Source organism: Zonotrichia albicollis, chromosome Z (assembly GCF_047830755.1).
Source record: "Zonotrichia albicollis isolate bZonAlb1 chromosome Z, bZonAlb1.hap1, whole genome shotgun sequence".
In the NCBI taxonomy this organism is placed as follows: Eukaryota; Metazoa; Chordata; class Aves; order Passeriformes; family Passerellidae; genus Zonotrichia; species Zonotrichia albicollis.
This window is the reverse complement of record NC_133860.1, coordinates 23841266-23858340: the sequence shown is the minus strand read 5'-3', so window position 1 is coordinate 23858340 and position 17075 is coordinate 23841266. Positions and strand designations below refer to the sequence as shown.

Below are 17075 nucleotides of genomic sequence, written 5' to 3'. Positions count from 1 at the left end.
AGCCAAGCCCAACAAAGAAAATAATTCAAATCTTTGAAATCTTGCAAAGCTTACACTGGAAGTTCTCCAAGGTAATTTCATCTCTCCTGCTTTTAAATAAGAAAGGATATATACACCAGACCAGACATATTTAAATTTTGCAAATAAGATGTAACACACGTCGAGGGCCATCAAAAAAATATGTACAGAGATATTTAAAATTTGAGATCGCCAGGGAATATGAACTCCACATTGAGTTAACTAGGAAAGAATTTTACAGAGTTTGTCCTTAAATCTTTGGAGGGATCTTCATTGGTCAATGAAGACATGACACATCAGCTGGGTGCCTTGAACTTGTGACAAAATTACAGGGATTTGCAATATTATATCTAAAAAATAGGGAAAAAACCCAAATGATCTCACAGCATCAGTCAGCAGAAATTTACAGCTCTCCCACAGTAGTGTCAAGAGCCCGTTAAGAGCTGCAGGCTCTTTTCTTTGGCAGCGCATCTGAAATTTAAACTCTGTAATTCCTAAAGAAAATATTTATACATCTATCACTTTTCATTGAGTTTTTGAAGAAAATAATGTAAATAAATTGAATAGTAAGCTTTAATGTTTAAGCAGAATTATATTTTGAAAGGTTATGAAGTTTTACAGAAATCTATTATTAGCAAATAGATGATGATTATGATGATAACTTAATACCTGACATGAGATTTTACAGCATTTTGTATGTGCAACCCTGTAAATGCAAAAGCCGTAGGATTAATGTACTTCATGAAGAAAAAGCTACCAAGAAACAAAGTTAAATGCTTTAAAATAGACTCAATTTATCATCTTATACATTTGGATACTGTGTCTTCTCAGCTAGAAAGGATGAAGCAACAATTTATCTCTGCAAATATTCAAGGCGTAAGGTCCTAAGGCTAAAGATAACTAGCTATAAGCCTACCTCAGACAGAGGGTACGAAATTATGTTAAGTTTAAAATGCATATAATTTGCACTAGCATTTATTTCACAGTTGAATTTACCTCAAAACATTCGGGTCTCTTCTAATGATGATTCTTATTTTCTCAACAAAATTTCATTCATTGCCCATAAACCCTGTGGAGCAGCCTTATTTTTATTTTCCAAGCTTCAAAACATTTGGAAAATTATTCCTATCATCCCTGCCCTGTCTGATCACAATATTCAGAGACACAGCACAGCCACATCATGCCACAATTTATTTCAATGTTAATGTAACAATAATGTAAGTAAATACAAGTAGATTTAATTATTTAACAAAATTTAAGTAAAAGCACTGAGTTAATTTGGGTAAAATTAATTTAAGTAGAGAATCTATTTTTCAGAACTCCAAAACCTGTTCTTACCTCCCTCACTTTTAATCCTCACAACTTATAGAGAGGAGAGAATGTAAAAGGAATCATTAGAAAGCAAAAGCTGAGGACCCATGTTGCAAACTTTTCTGCAACCAGATAATAAAAAAATACTAGAATTATCATATGACTTATCATAAGATATGACCCAAGGTCAGGCAAGTTACCAGACCTCACATTTATGAAGATTTAAAAAACTATCTCTCTTTTCCTGTACTGTTGGAGTATCAGGTTACTCAAAATGTAATTAAAAGTTCATCATCAAATATATGTTTGACCTAGATGCAGGTGAAGAAATACCTTTGCCCTTTCTGTAATAAAAAAAGCGTTCAGCTTATATGTCTTGACATAGCCATCTAATTTCATTAAATTGTCCAGGGGACCTCCATGCTTATCTGGATAATTCTACAGATAAACCTATTCTGGATACTTTAAACAATTTTGCATTGTTCAAAATTTACTCTAAATTTACTCACTAAATTCGCACTTTAATTGATCTTTTTCTAATGTACTGCTGCCCTAATTGTCTGAGGTCTCTTTACTTGCTCATGTTTTTACTCCCTTGTCTTCTAAATGAAAACAATAGAAGCAGAATGGATGTGCATTGTCCAAGAGCTTTGGAATCTAAAATAATTTTATTCATGCCTATGGAGCTCTTACTCTGATAATACATTTTCATGCTTTATTAATATAATTATTTAATTACCAACCCAGAAAATTGCTAATATATTGCCCAATGGATTATTAAATGGCTCATCATGCTTTCTGAAGTTATCTAAACCATAAAGCTGGTGAATGGCTATCTAGATTCTAAACTAGTGTTCCAAAAACTCCTGAAATGTTTTTAAATAATATTTTTAATCATATATTTAGAGAATGGGGTTTTTTAAGAACAGGAAATTGGATGGAGAACTATTAACAAATGTACTTTAGTTTTCTAAGGATCAAGTAATGGCAACTTGAAAATCCTCACAATAATAAATTAGAAATTGAAGTTTAAACATGTGTTTTAGTTTAAATACATGCATGCAGAAAACAATGATGATAATCATAAAAGTCCATATCATTTAATGTGAAATGAGAACTTAACCCACTCTTAGAGCTTTACCTATCACAAAAAACAGCATAACTTAAATTTGTACGGAAGAACAAATACTAGACCATTTCTTCATGTTTTATGTCTTACAAACCAATACTGTTCTTGACTATAGCCAAATACCTATGCTTGTGCTAGGATATGCCATGATGTTTCACATGTCCACACGTAGAAAAACAAGGTAGGTAGATGAAGTTGGAAGCTTTTATTATTCGGTTCAAATAAAATTAGTTTAGGGGTATGGAGAGTTGGTTTTGTTATCAGTTTTCCCACTGAAATATCTAAAAGAAAACATGCAAATATTTGGACATGTGATCCTTTCTTCAAGCAAAGAAGCTTAGACCACAATATTTGAATTGGCAAGTTTTAGTGGCTGAGAAGAAAGAAGACAAAAGGAATCAGGGTGGAGGGGGGGGAAAGAAAATTGATGGAGAGAAAATTAAGAAATTAGGCGTGGGTGTTGTTTTAAAAAAAATTATTAATGCCAATGACATAATCTTACAGCCTTTTAAAAACATTATATTTTGTAATAAACTGTCCAGTCTAGACATATTTGCATGTAACCTCCTCCCATGTCTGTATCTCAAACCACCAACACATTAAGTATGGGCAAGGGTCTCCATCTCTGTTCCATCATTGGTTACAAACTAAGTCAGAAGCCTCTTTGTTTAGTATTGCTCTTTCCCAGAAACTATTGCAGAAGATTTTTTTTCCAAGAAATATCAACCACACACAACCTCAGAAAGAAAACACCTTGAAAATTACTACACTGTCCTGTAAGTCTTAAAGGTCGCAGTTGCCTTTTTGAAGTACTGTTTAGGCCACAGAAAGATTTTTGCCAAGAAGTAAGCACAGAGTGGATAAGATGGTTCTAACTTAAAGCCTGATGGAAGCAAAGTCTGTTTAGCACACCCTGGGTGCACATACAGACCAAAATTACCAGGGTGATAAACTGTAAAGAAAATGCTTGTATCCATATTTCTGGTCAAAGATCCCCTCAAGTTATGGAACAGATGGCATCTGGGATCACCAAGCCCCCCAACAGAATATGCCTCTTTGGTTACCTGAAACTTGGACTGTAAATTAAGCCACAGAACAGGAACCTGAGATAAAGGTGTTACTATTGCCCATTATCTCAGCCAAAGGTGGATGTATCACTGATAATGACAGAATTTATGTGCCATGAGGAAAGCCAACTCAGCAGCTGTGCTGGAATCAGCTTGAACTGGGTGGAAGGTAATTCAGGCAGAGGGAGATTGCAACCACTGGCTCAAAAAACCCAGCAACTCAAAAAAAAAAAAAGACTGAACATGGGACTAAGTAGCATTAGAGGTGAGGGAACCATTTAACCAATAGAGTAAGAGAACAGTACTAAAAATGAACATTTTATTTATTTGCTAAAATATATAAATAATGAACAATTTTCAATGACTTGAGGATCCCCACTGATGAGAAGCCTAGGCTGAAGAGGGACTAATGGGATGCTGCTGGATCTATGTCTGATGGCCCTGTGTGCTTAATCTCTCTCCCCTGTCCCACTCTCACCCTTCACTCTTTTCTATTTCCTTCTCTCTCTCTATACCTGATATTTACTATTAAATAACATCCCTACTTTTGAATTCAGCATAAGATCTTCTTTGCACCTTGATTTGGGCAGAGGAGTCTCTCAATAATAGGATCTTAGCATGTAGCAAAATATTCCCTAATTGATATCATGCCCTCTATTATTAGAGTTGTATTTAGCTGTTCTTCCTATTTGAATTTTTACACATCGAAAAGAATCCTAATAATCTAGAAAATGTGTGCGTCTACAGCCTATAAATTCTTCACGATTTCATGTTCTCAAACAGTATTCTCAGAGAATTCTTGCACAATCTTTCCCTGTTTCGCAAAATGTGGGAGGCTGTTGCCTTCCTTTCTTTCTCCTCATTTTCTACCAGTTAGGAGAAAAGGGATTCATAAAGTCAGTTGTTATGAGAAGAGATAGCAATTTCAATTAAAACAGCAATTTTCATACAACATAATGTTCCAAGACACTCGAAAATAATATATTGTAAAAGTAATGGGTTATTTTTAGTGTAATTTTTAACCTACTTTACAAAATCACTTTCCTTCTGCATGCTCCACTTGAAGTATAGATCATGCACAACTCAGCAATTAACAAACAGAACAGGAAGACAGAAAGAGCAGCAGTTTTTAATTCATTAGCTTTTCACCTCTGAAGACCTGTGCTTAAAGCTTACTTCATCTCTGTCTGCCCCAGGCTCATCTTGATATATCTCATTCTCTTTCAGAACCCAAGCCATCATTAAATGCAATACTCCAACCATACACTAAAATTAAAAAAAAAATAAATAAAAAAAGGAGGGAACAACAAAACCTTGTACTTTTCAGTGATCAGATTTTCAGTGCTCTTCCTTTTTTATGTCTATTTCATCTTTCCTTCTTTGGGAGGAGGTATTTGGGAAATTAAAAGTGGTGATGTATATTGGCTCTTTCTGAACTGACTTCTTTTGCTTGTCCCTAGTATAGGCTACTCCATATGCCAGCTTGGGAATGTTCTGGAGTGACTGTCTCTCTAAATTAGCTCTGAATGATTTCAGAGCTCTTCAGAATTCTCTCCATCATGCCAGCAATGTTATTGATCATACTGAATTTCTACACATCAAATATTACCAGCATTTGTTGGTCTTTCACCATGAGGGGCTCCTATATTTCTCATCAGAAAATTCCAGTGGAAAGTGTGGGGTATGTTCTGGACACTGTAATTATACAATTGAAACACGATGCTTATGCAATTGGCCCTAACCAAATTGTAAAAGAGCACCCAGAGATCCTACAGTGTTGAAAAGCCTTGTCTTCAGCAAACTCATTTAGTGTCAAATCAATAAAGTAGTGCAAAATATTATGCATATAAGTGGTTCAGGTATCCAAAATTCTCTCTTGTGTCTGTTTTCAGCCCTACTTTTCTGTGGTTCCAACTAACTGTGGAATTATTGAACTTGCATTTGCAACTTTCTTTCAAAAGGTAATAAAAGGGGTCAGTCTTTCTTTTCCGTGCTTTCATGGATTTTACAGTCACTAACAGATCTTAACTCCTAATGCCTTTTAAACGACAATCCCTATTTTAAAGAGCAGAAAATGAGGCAATTCAGACTAGTCTATCCCACACTCACCCCCCCCCACACACACAACTGTAAAATGCAAATGTTTTCACATAGGTGAAAGTTATTTATTAAAATCTAGAGCTCTTTTCTTTGTCCTCTTTACTCCTCCCCTTCCAATTGCTCCCCCCTCAGCCTCTGGCCCTATTAGGGATAACAAAAAAAAAACCCAAAACCCCCAAAAAGCAGCAGTAACAACAAATAAATCTCCCCACAAAAATCAACCAACCACCCAACAGTGATTCTTTTAGCTTTATTCTGCTCTGTCCCAAATTATTCTGTTCTCCACCATTAACACAGAGTTACAAAACAGCTAAGGGGCCTGTCCTTGAAGAGAGAGGAAATTGATCTATGTTCAAAGCTTTATCATTCTGTGTTGCATGCCTCTCAGATGAGATATAAAGAGTTGTGCATTTTCAAAAATTCCCCTTTTGTTAGTTTATCTCACCCTCAACACAAATTTTGTAGCTCTCAGATAATCATCACAACAACGCCCTGCTCTATCTCCTATACTAATATGGGATGAGGAGCTTCACTGATAGAATGTGAAAAGTTTACCTCTGCAAGCATACATTACATCTCACAGAGGAATTGGGGCACGGGGACAGAAGGAACAGACATCTCTGTGAAATGATTTGGACTGAAGCAGCTCTGCAAATGAAGCAAATGGTGAAAGGTAGAATTCATATCTTTCAACAGATCACTTAAAATCCCTGTATAAACAGCTCTGATATTCAAGTTCCCATTGAAAGTAATAGTTGAATAAATTCTAAACAAATATGAGGCTGCAGAGCTGGAACATGCTATCAGCTTTGTTTATTTTTTCCAGCAAATGCAGGCAGCCTTTCTGCCAATTTACACTTAACAGCAGCAAGAATATGGACTGCCGAAAAGAAGCTGTCCTGTTCCTAAATGCACTATTTATTAATGCTGTGAAAAGAAAATAAGCTCAACATCCAGAATTCTCTGCTGCAGTTGAAAGATCTGACTTAGGAAACAAATAAATGAATAAATGTAAAGGCTTGGAATCAATTGTCAAAACATAAAGGAGTGAATTTCTCTCTCCTTAGAGTTTTTGGTAAAAGAAAATAGCAAAAGCTAATGCTGTGCCAGGTATTCACCATGGGGAGCTCCTTTTACAGAAATTTAAGAAGGAACTTAATAATTTTCCTTTTCTTCTTTACATGCTCCTTTCATTATACTCTTGCTTGTTCACGCCATTCTCTGTTTCATTACTTAGTACTGTTATCCCCTGCCACAAGTGCCACAGTGGAACTACGTTGTTCATCATTACATTAGCACAATGTGCCTAACTTTCCCTTCATGCTTTTTTCTTTCTCTGCTTGTCAAGGTAGACCCAGATGCAGTAATAAAGGGATCCATAGGATAACTCACATTTTTTTGTCTACTTGTCTCATCAAATTAAGAGATTAAAACATAGGTAAAGACAAAGGAGAAAAAACCAATATTGCAATAGTAATAATTTAATGTCATTGATATAAAATATTGTATCTTTTGGAGCATTAAAATATTTCAAAGGTAATGCAACTAAACCAAATGCTTGTATATTTGTACAGTTAAACAGAAATTTAAGAATTTATGTGATGATCCCCCTACAGGTTTGAGACTAAACAACAAGAATTGAAGAAGTAAATAGGTTGAGAAAAAGTAGAAAATATTTCCTAAGGATTTTGTTTTTTCTTTTTGGTCTAGAAACATTCTAATGTGAATTTGAAATAATTTTCATTATTTAATTGAATTAATTTGAAATAACATTCATTTGGGAAGGACTCTAAGCCGTCTATGCCAACTGGGTTCATAAAAAAACCTGTGGGCTTTGAAGTACTTATGCTTCATGTTAAAAATAATGTATAAAAGAAACAGGCAAAAATTATGGATAAATAGCTGTGGACCACACAGGCCTATCTTGCACATTTGTAAACAAAGAGCTCAAGGAAGCCAATAATATTAACCTGGAGTAAAACAACTCTGGGTAAGAAAACATAGGTACTAAAAAATATTCAGAAAAATCTTAGAAAATCACTTGGCCTGAAACTGAATATCTTAATATTCCTTAGTCAGAACTTGTGATTTTTACTTTCTGCTGGAGGAAGAACTCACAACAGAGATGACATTTTCCTTTGCTTAAGGAGCTGAGGACAATTTTTTTTCTATTTGAGTTCACTGATTATGAAAACAGAGTAAGGATAGCTACATGTGAAAAGGAGAAAACATCACCCCGGAAATAAAGGTCACAAAAAAGAGTAATTGAGAAGTTCATGATCATACATAAGAGGTGAGAAGAGATACATGCATACATGTCTCCTGACTTATACATAAAAGATATAATTCTTTTCCAAGAGAGAAAATGTTCTGAAAAAGGATCAGTCTCTGAAGGGACAATGCATTTCATCCAGCTGCTGTCTAGAATAAAGCAATCTTTAAAAGCAATGACAGAGAGGGAGAGAATATTTATAACCAGTGTGTTACCAATTGCTCCAGTTTGTCTGACCTTCCATTTTACAGAGGAAAACTGTCTGAAAACTTTGTAAAGAAAAGCACAAATGCACAAAAGGTAGGAAGCTGTGTGTTATGGGCATGCTTTCCAGAAAAACTGTACACAGACATTCCCTTCCTTTGGATAAAAACAGTATGGAACAAACCAGAAACATAAGCCAGACAGATCTTAACACACTTTTAAATATGGATGACTCAAAAAGCACTTGAGATCGCCTTGGCTATTTTGTCATCTTTATAGACCTGCAAAAGCAGTAGCTTCACCTGTACAACTCTCTATTACAATTAAGCAATTCTCCAATAGCCTAGTAAGGTTTTTTCTGCCTCCTGCCAGTCCACTGCATGTCTGAAGATCCTAATTAAGGCATGCAGATGTGAGGCAAAGCAACCAACCTGTTTTGTGATCACGAATTTTTGAACAATGTTTTGTGTGCAGCAGCAGAGATGACACAATTGTTAATGAGCCAAGCACCCGTGATCTGTCTTAATGTTGTCAGTGCCATAAAGAAAGACCAATAGTTATATTGTACTGCATGAAACAAATTGATTCAAATGACACTTCTAAAATTTCATAGGTTTGGGACACTAATTACTTGTTAATTGTATTTTTCAGCTACATCTCTGAGAACAATATTAAGAAAATTATCTGAAGATTATAAATTATTATTGATAAAATATTCTCTTCACTTTATTTTGTTGTTTGATTTGCTACAGCTAAACAATGGGATTTTCTTGGAGGTCCTCCAGGATGAAAAATTATAAAATTAAAATTATAACATTATTATTTTAATTATTCTAATAAAGAGACTTAGAAAGCAAACATTTTAACATACAATCATTTAATTCTGCAGACTTCTTAAGCATGAACTGGAAGTTAAACAAACGTTTCTGAATAGACATAAAATTATGTTGATAAAACAAATTATTTCAGAGACCTTTCTTTTATTTCAGGTAAAAGGTTTATTTCAGAAACCTTTCTTTTATTTCAGAAAAGCACAATTACTTTCTAACTTAAGAGATATGGAAAAGTATTTGAGAACCAGGTGCCTCCATCCTACAGACCAATAGATAAAGATGTGCATAAGCAAATTGTTAGAATTTCTTTCTTTTTATTTTAAAAACTTTGCATTGATTTATAACATAAACAACCAACAGAATATATTTTGCTGACACATAACACAGTAATTCCCCTGAAGTCAACAGCTGTGAACTAGTTGAGAGTCTGCTTTACTGTATGCAGTCAAGTGCAATTGCATGAGTGCTATAATTGATATTGCAGTGATGTGAAGAATTAGCAAAACACAAATTAGTAGACATGCTAATTTTTCCATTTTATCCTTTAGAAAATATGTACAATCTTTGCTAATAATTTTCTTAAGCAACACAGATATGCTTTTTATATGCTTTTTATATGTTTTTAATAATTTTTATATGCTTTTTTTTTCTTTCAATGTGTTGACCCATGAAATCTATCATTACTACCAAGACCAGGACATGAATTTTACATTTTTTTTTTTTTATTAACATAGATCTTAAGACAATATAGATTTTTGCTTGTCTGAATACCTTCTTAAACTAAAATATCTTTGAAGATCTTTCTTCTTCCTGTTAGGGACAGTGGCTTTTCAAAAATATTTCACGAATTAGCCAGATGTTCCAAGTCATTCTAAATGTCATAGACTAGACAGAAAGGTCTTCTAACTCTGCTTCATGTTCCAAATATATTTTTTTTGGTTTTCATTTTATCTTTCAACATACAAACTCATCAGTGAATATTCTCAAAACTGTCATGCTCACTATGGCAAATTCTTTAAAGAGTTTAAATTAACACAGCATATTTAATTACAGAACCTTCCCTCTGATTGTCTACTTTGGAGTTCAGTGCAAATTACTTTAGCTGCAGGTAATAGGTTAGCTTGGTCCCTGCTGTGCACCAAACTGCAGTAGCAAAACTGCTGTGACTTTCTAAGTCAATTAACTTACTTTTGGTCCACTTGTTTTTACATTTCACTACAGCATAAATCTAATGTAGATATACTTCAGCATATCAAATGGAAGCAGTGCAGAAAGTGACTTCATTTCAACTAAAATAGAACTGTTTAAATAACAGCAAGCAAGAGGCTTCCTATCAAAATTAATTGACTTGATTTTAAACTGGGAAAAAAAACCAACAACCCCCTCCTGAAAACAGAGACATTGAAAGAAAGCAGAGTTGGGGGATTTAATAGTTCCTATTATATGAATTCAGGAAAAAACCTGCAAAGACTTGTTCATTGGCTAGAATTGACTAGACCAGAATCTGTAAACAGGCACAAAGGAAGTTGCAGGAACTCTTCTTCTATGAGCAGACATGGAGAAGTCCTCAATACCATATTCCTGTTTGCCTTAAGTAGGTAAAGAATTTAATCAGAATTCAATTATCATAAACTTGGTACAGCTCTGAATTTTCTTATATAGGAAATATGTCCTACCTTTTTATCAGGTTTTCAGGTTTTGAATATCAATTCCTGAATTCTAGAGATTAATATAAGGACTAAGTTCAATGTAATTAAAAGTGAAAAATTAAAAAAACATTCTAAATTTTTTGCTTCATGTATTTTAAGTATTCCTCTTTTTAACTGCACTTGCTGTTCCACTAAATCTGTAATTACAGAGTCAGAGAGAGTGAATTTTGTATAGAAAGAGAGATCTAGCAATACTTAGAGAAGAGATAGGCACAATTCTCCTAGCACTGAATATTCCAGCTGGATTTAAGACTCATTTTACTGTTTTGAAGTTACTTCCTTTTTTATCTTTTTCATCCTCTTTCCTTTTTTTTTTTTATCTTTTTATCTTCCTCTTTTATCCTTTTTCACCTATCAGGCTTTTTGTACTGTAATACCAAAGATCTATGAATTGTAATAGTAGGACTCCTGTCCCTCTGGTGAAACTTTTCAAAAACAGAAACAGCCAACAAACTCAACATCCACCTCCCAATTTATGCTTGAAACTTTCCAAAATATTTCTTAGATGAGACCACACCTAGGGCAAAATCCTGGGCATGTTTAATTCCATGGTATCAAATCTGACACTTACTTACCCTTAAGCCTGTCCGTTAATTGGTAAAAACAGACTTATGAACCTGCATGTTTAGCACAGCAATATTTTTGCAGTTTAAGGCAAGTAGTTTTGGAGATGTATGTTTTTTACTCTGTTTCTTTTTAAGCACTTAAAAAATCACCCTCAACCCTGGAAATTAAACATTCTTCACAGATTGTCATCACCTGAAAGAAATGTGTAGGCCAAGAGCCTCACTTCCTTTATTCCTTTGTAAATTTATCCTTTATCTTCCTACAAGTACGCCAGCCAGGAAAGGAAGGTCAAAGAAATCATATCCTCGCTGATAAACAAGGCTGGCAAAGTGGTGGCAACAGATGGGAAAACTGGGTACTCAACTTTTTGCCTTAGTCCTCTCTGGTAACCTCTCTGCCCCTATCACTCAAGAAGACAGATTGCAAGACATGGACAGGGGGTCCCTCCCATAAGGGAGAGATAGAGATTCCTGACCACCTGAGGAACAGGATGTCATGCATATAAGACATGCATGACATGTGTGAAGCTTTCTAAGCTTCAGAAGAATACAAAAACACATCACAATAGATTTAATGTCTATTTCTGGTAAAAAAAATTATTAAAAATTTGCTAAAGTATCTGGATATACTAACAACGTCTATAGATCTTTGTGTAAGGAGGGATTTATTATTAGTTTATTCTGAAGTATCAATAAAAATAAAAAGTAGATTAATTCTCAAATAAAATTATGCACTAATGAAGGTCAATGTTATGGAATTGTTTAAGGTTAGGAAACACAAGAAATATTTCACATAGTAATCGCTGTTAAGTTTTGTACAGGAATGCAAATCAGGTAGAGAATGTGCTAGTTGCCAGACCTCAGATGAAAAACATAGTTATTTCCAACTCTGTGTAGTACATAGGGTCAGACAGGCTATTTCATCTGAAACATACTTCTTAGAGGCTGCTTTTCCAAGATATCACTGTCTCCTTTATATCTCTACCAGCGCCTGAAATAATTTGAAAGTGGAACTGAAAAATTTCTACACTGTCCTCGACCCACATATTCAAAAGAGTTCTAGTATTACAGAACATCTGAAAAAACTGCAACTTATGCCCATAATTTGATCCACATTTTTTCTTCCTTATATAAATATTACTAAAATACGTAGGTAACTTCAGACATTATCACTGCATCTCCACTGTGAAAAGGAAAAATAAAGCACTCAGAAAAACAAGATCCCAAATTTAAAAATATTCCTGAATGCTTAAGGCCTTTAAAGGAGTGACCACTCTAGACTTCAGTTATGAGTAGTTTTCCTCAGTTTGAAATGTTGCCTTTTACAGCCATTGTAGGGAATTTTTCTTTTAGATGACCAAATCAGTCATTTTTTCGTATGCCATATTAAAAATATATTTACTCTTTATATAGAAGAGCACTCTTATGTTTGTATATGCCTTCAAATTCTTAATTATAAATGTATTCTAATTTTTTCCCTACTGTAAACCAGATCTTAAACTCTTGAGTAGTCAACACCAAAATTATTTACCTTACCTAATTACAAAATAATCAATTCCACTCCCAAATCCTCCCTAAGTCAGCTAATGTTAGCTGGAAAAATCAGGAAGGTGTTAGTTAGGGTGGTTGTTTTGGTATTTTTTTTTTCACTTAAACAGAATAAATTGGTCAGTTATACATATATATATAAGATAATTCTGTTTATTTACTAAAGAGCTGGGCAGTAAGTCACTGAAGAAAGAAAACAAAACATTATACTCTAGAAAAAATACAACCGTGATGTACTAGCATTGCAACTTCCCAGACTATTCAGGATAACATTTTATCCTGTTGTATATTTGTCATGGTTTGACCCGGAAACAGGATTTCTGTGATACTGTGTGGATGGGGCCAATGAGTGTTCAGATTTGAATATTGCCATCTGGCCCAACCACTGGGCAATGGGATCCACCTCCGAGAACACAGGATAAAAGCAGGGCTCTCCCCCTGGCAGTTTCTCTTTGGATTTCCAGTGGTGAAGGAGTTGAGTGTCTCCCCCAGCCCAGTTGCTGGCTGGGCTGGGGGAGGGGAAAAGCCATGCGGCCCGGCCCGGCCTGGGAGAGGTAGGCCTGCCCCCCTCCCCAAGGGTGGTAGGAAGAAGTAATGAAATGCCGGGAAGCAATGGGCAGCCTGTTCCCCCCCCCCCCCCCCCCCCCCCCCCGCCTTGGAGACAGACAAACAGAGTGCAGCTGGTGTTTGTGTGCCGTTACCTTGAAAGCAGTAAACATGTGCTGGCAGCAGGCAGCCCAGCTGAGGAGAGGGTGGGGGGGTGCATCCAGGAGTCCAGCTGCTTGGAGGAGTTTTTAACCCTTTTTTGGACAATGAAAACTTCACAGAACATTAACCCTTCCTAGACGAGAGATAAGAGTGGAGGAGGACGAAGGAAATGAGCAAGTGATGAAGGTCTGGACCAGAGAGAGAGAGAGTGAGAGATGTTAGAAAGATGGAGAAGAGGGAGTGGCATTTTATGCTGGACTCTTTTGTGTAGCCATGGACAGATCTATGTTTCCCTGTAATACAGAGACTGAGTCCAGGGGGAGAAATGTCCCAGAGCCAAAGAAGATTCAGTGTGGGTACCCCTCGGCCCCAGGGGGTATATAAAATATGGGGGGGACAGATGTCCCAGAGGTGAGAGATTGAGCTTTTCTGGAACTGGACACAGCCTCTTTAAAAGGACAACCCTGGAAGCAGCCCTGATTCTGGTCCGGTGGTGAGAGCACCGGAACAAGGACGGAAAAGGCCACCACGACACATGGAAGGACTCCCTCTCCTCTTGAGGAACTGAAGTTGAGCATTCTAAAGGGTGGTGCTGGACCCAGAATTGATTTTGGATTGTATTGTATTGGGAATTTGGGGGGGAGGAGGAGGAGGAGAGTGTTTTTGTGAGGTTTCATTTTCCTTGTTTTTTTTTTCTTTCTTCTTTTTCCTTTTGTGTGTAGTTTAGTAATTGTTTTTGTAGTTTAGTTAATAAACTTTTCTTCTTTTTCAAGTGAGAGCCTGCTTTGTTTATTCCTGGTCAAAATCTCACAGCAGACACCAGAGAAGGTGTATTTTCATGCGGGCATTTGGCCTTGTGCCAATGTCAAACCAGAACAATATTTCATATGTATATCAAAATACTTTCCTGACAAAAAATTTTACTTCCAGATGCAACTATGTAATATTCTCTCCTGAGAATCTGAGAACATTTGATACATACAGCTGGTATTATGCTTCAAAATGTTACCTTGCAACAACTAAAGAGAATAGATTGGAATCCCAGGAAAGTTTTAGGGCAGAGATTTGGAAAATTTTAGTCAACAAAGTATCCCAATGTATAATGAAGGATGAGAAATTAGTAGGAGAGAATGTTTAAAATTTCCATGCTTCAGTTATTTTTTAATAAGAACTTTTCATCCTTCCTTTGCTACTTTTTCAGACCGCTGCTTTTCCTCTTTTCAATGGAGATTCACTTGGTGACCTTTTATATTCTGAGGAGGAGAGAGATACAGAGAAAAGCCACTTTTCTAGAAGGACTTTTCTTTTACACAATGGAACTCACATTCTGAATTCCATTGAGAAAAACACTGTGAAGAAAGGTTTTATAACTCTCCAAGAGCAACTGATAGCACATTATAAAATTTTACATCTGCTCTGATGTTGGTAAAACTGAGGTGACAGAGTATTGGATGGACCTCTGGTAAGGGCACAACACACTGAACAGCTCTAGTATTCACACTGAGGCCTGGGGGCACCATGGTTGGGTTTTTATAAACTTAGCAAGAAGCAACTTTACTCAAATTTTTCATTTTGATCAAAATGATGTTTATATGGAAACACTTAATTTCACTTTATGACAAGAATATGCTACTGTCACCGCCATTAATGCCAAGTGGGTGCCACCTGAAGAGCCTTCCTTAATGGTTTTCCAGCCATGCTTATCCTACATCAAGAGGTATGTGCAGTCCTGAAGGCCAAGTAACGTGAGCAATACAGCATGGCACTGTACAGAACACTGCAGAGCAACAAGAGTCCTGGGGTGGACCACTGATGCTTGAATATACAACAAACTTCCTCTTAGGACCACTTAATATTGAGTTGTCTAAAGAGGATGTACTCCATTTAGAAGTGCCCACCTACACATATGTATTCCTTGCGTAAGTATAAGAATTTCAGGCTCAGTATTATCACCAAGACATCCAACCCACTCCATAAATATATGAAAGGCTATATATATATATATGTATATATATATATGAGGTTCTTAAAAAATAAGCTAGTCTAGAGTAAAAAAAAAAAAATCTCAGACTTGAATGATTGAGAAAAATATTGTACAGAACAGTACTTTGGGGAGAGCTGGAGAAAAATATTCTGCCTCTCCTTGTGGCATCTCTAAAGTCTGTTAGCTGTTACGGATCCCAAAAGAAAATCTGCAACAATGCAAAGGCACAAGAAGATGCACACAATGTCATGAAAGATTAGGATTTTTTTTTTTTCAAGATAAATCAAAAGCTTTTCATTATCAGGATAATTCTAACAGATAAGAATCTTTATTTCTTAAATAAAGGCAAAGACATGAAATGACAACCACTGTCCAAATGTACAACTGCCTCCTCTGTGTCCCTTTCCTACTTGAGTTGCCTGTCCATGAGAGTTTTGGAAAAGGTAAATAATTTCCCCTGCTAGCTTCTGCACAAACTAACAAACTCTGAACACTGTAATGCCCTTAATGTTTGTTACAAAAAATGAGCTAAAATTACATTTTAAAATACTTTAAAAACAAACAAAATCTGCCTTTCCACATGTTGTGACAAATTTGTAGAGGGTACAAAGCCACCATGGTTGCACTCTGCTGGTGCTGAATGTAACCATGAAGATAGAAAAACATATAATATTTTAGAGAGCTTTGAAAGTTCCAGTGGAATGGCCCAGTCTATCTCCATCTTCTTTCTGCTGACTCATTTAGGAAGAGATAAAATCCCTTTGGACAAGCAGCTATATATTTTTGTTATCTGCTTTCCACAGGTAAACCATGCCTACTTTATGATGCTACAGTGCCCAAGTAGCAGTTTCTATCAGGTGAATCTCAGAGCAGGGGCAATGATATAATAGAAAGTTTGGCTTACTGTATTTTTTTTAGCTGACAATGTATAACACTCTTAGAGAAATACATGGTAAAACAGCAGATGTAATCTTGTCACCACAGAGAAAGTACAGGACAATCACAACTACTAATCTCTGTATAATAGCGAAATATAGGAAGAAATTGAATGAGTTTTATAACTTTATCTGACTAGTAACATGAAAACCTAAAAATCTGTGGTATCTTCTACAGCAGTCAAAATGAAAAACAATAGAAGTCTTTACAGATTCAGCTTTCATAACTGAATTTTTACAATAAATAATGTGACCAGAGCCAACTATATCTATTCTAAATTGAATACCACCAAAAAAGGGCCTTGAATTCAAGAAAAGCATGCCAATAAACAACTGAAAAGTCAGCATTTTCCATGCCAATGTTATGGTCTGGTTTGGAAAGTTATTAGAAATGTTTCTGCATTGCTGTGCATTTCTATCTTAATTTGAATTAAGGTGTGAACAAGACCATATACCAAAGTCTTGGGTTTTATTTAATAGTAATATCAGAGAGGAAGTATGAGAAAGAACTGGAAAAGAGGTGGGGGGACAGAAAGAGAGTGACAGAGACAGGTTCACCATTCTGTGGATACCACTGGTCTCCCAATGATCCTCTCCAGCTGGTTTTCTTGATGGAGAGGGTCCCCCCAAAAGCACAGAGCCTGATGGATTAATACACATTCAGGCCAGGTGGGAATGCCCAGGTACCTCT

At 35.8% G+C, this 17075-nt stretch overlaps 1 long non-coding RNA gene across 1 annotated transcript; it reads left to right on the top strand.

Moving 5' to 3' along the window:
- Positions 1-13213: 13213 nt before the first annotated feature.
- On the top strand, positions 13214-14241 carry LOC141727046 (uncharacterized). Its single transcript, XR_012578029.1, has 2 exons — positions 13214-13311; positions 13585-14241. It is a non-coding gene; the product is annotated as an uncharacterized LOC141727046 (long non-coding RNA).
- Positions 14242-17075: the final 2834 nt, after the last annotated feature.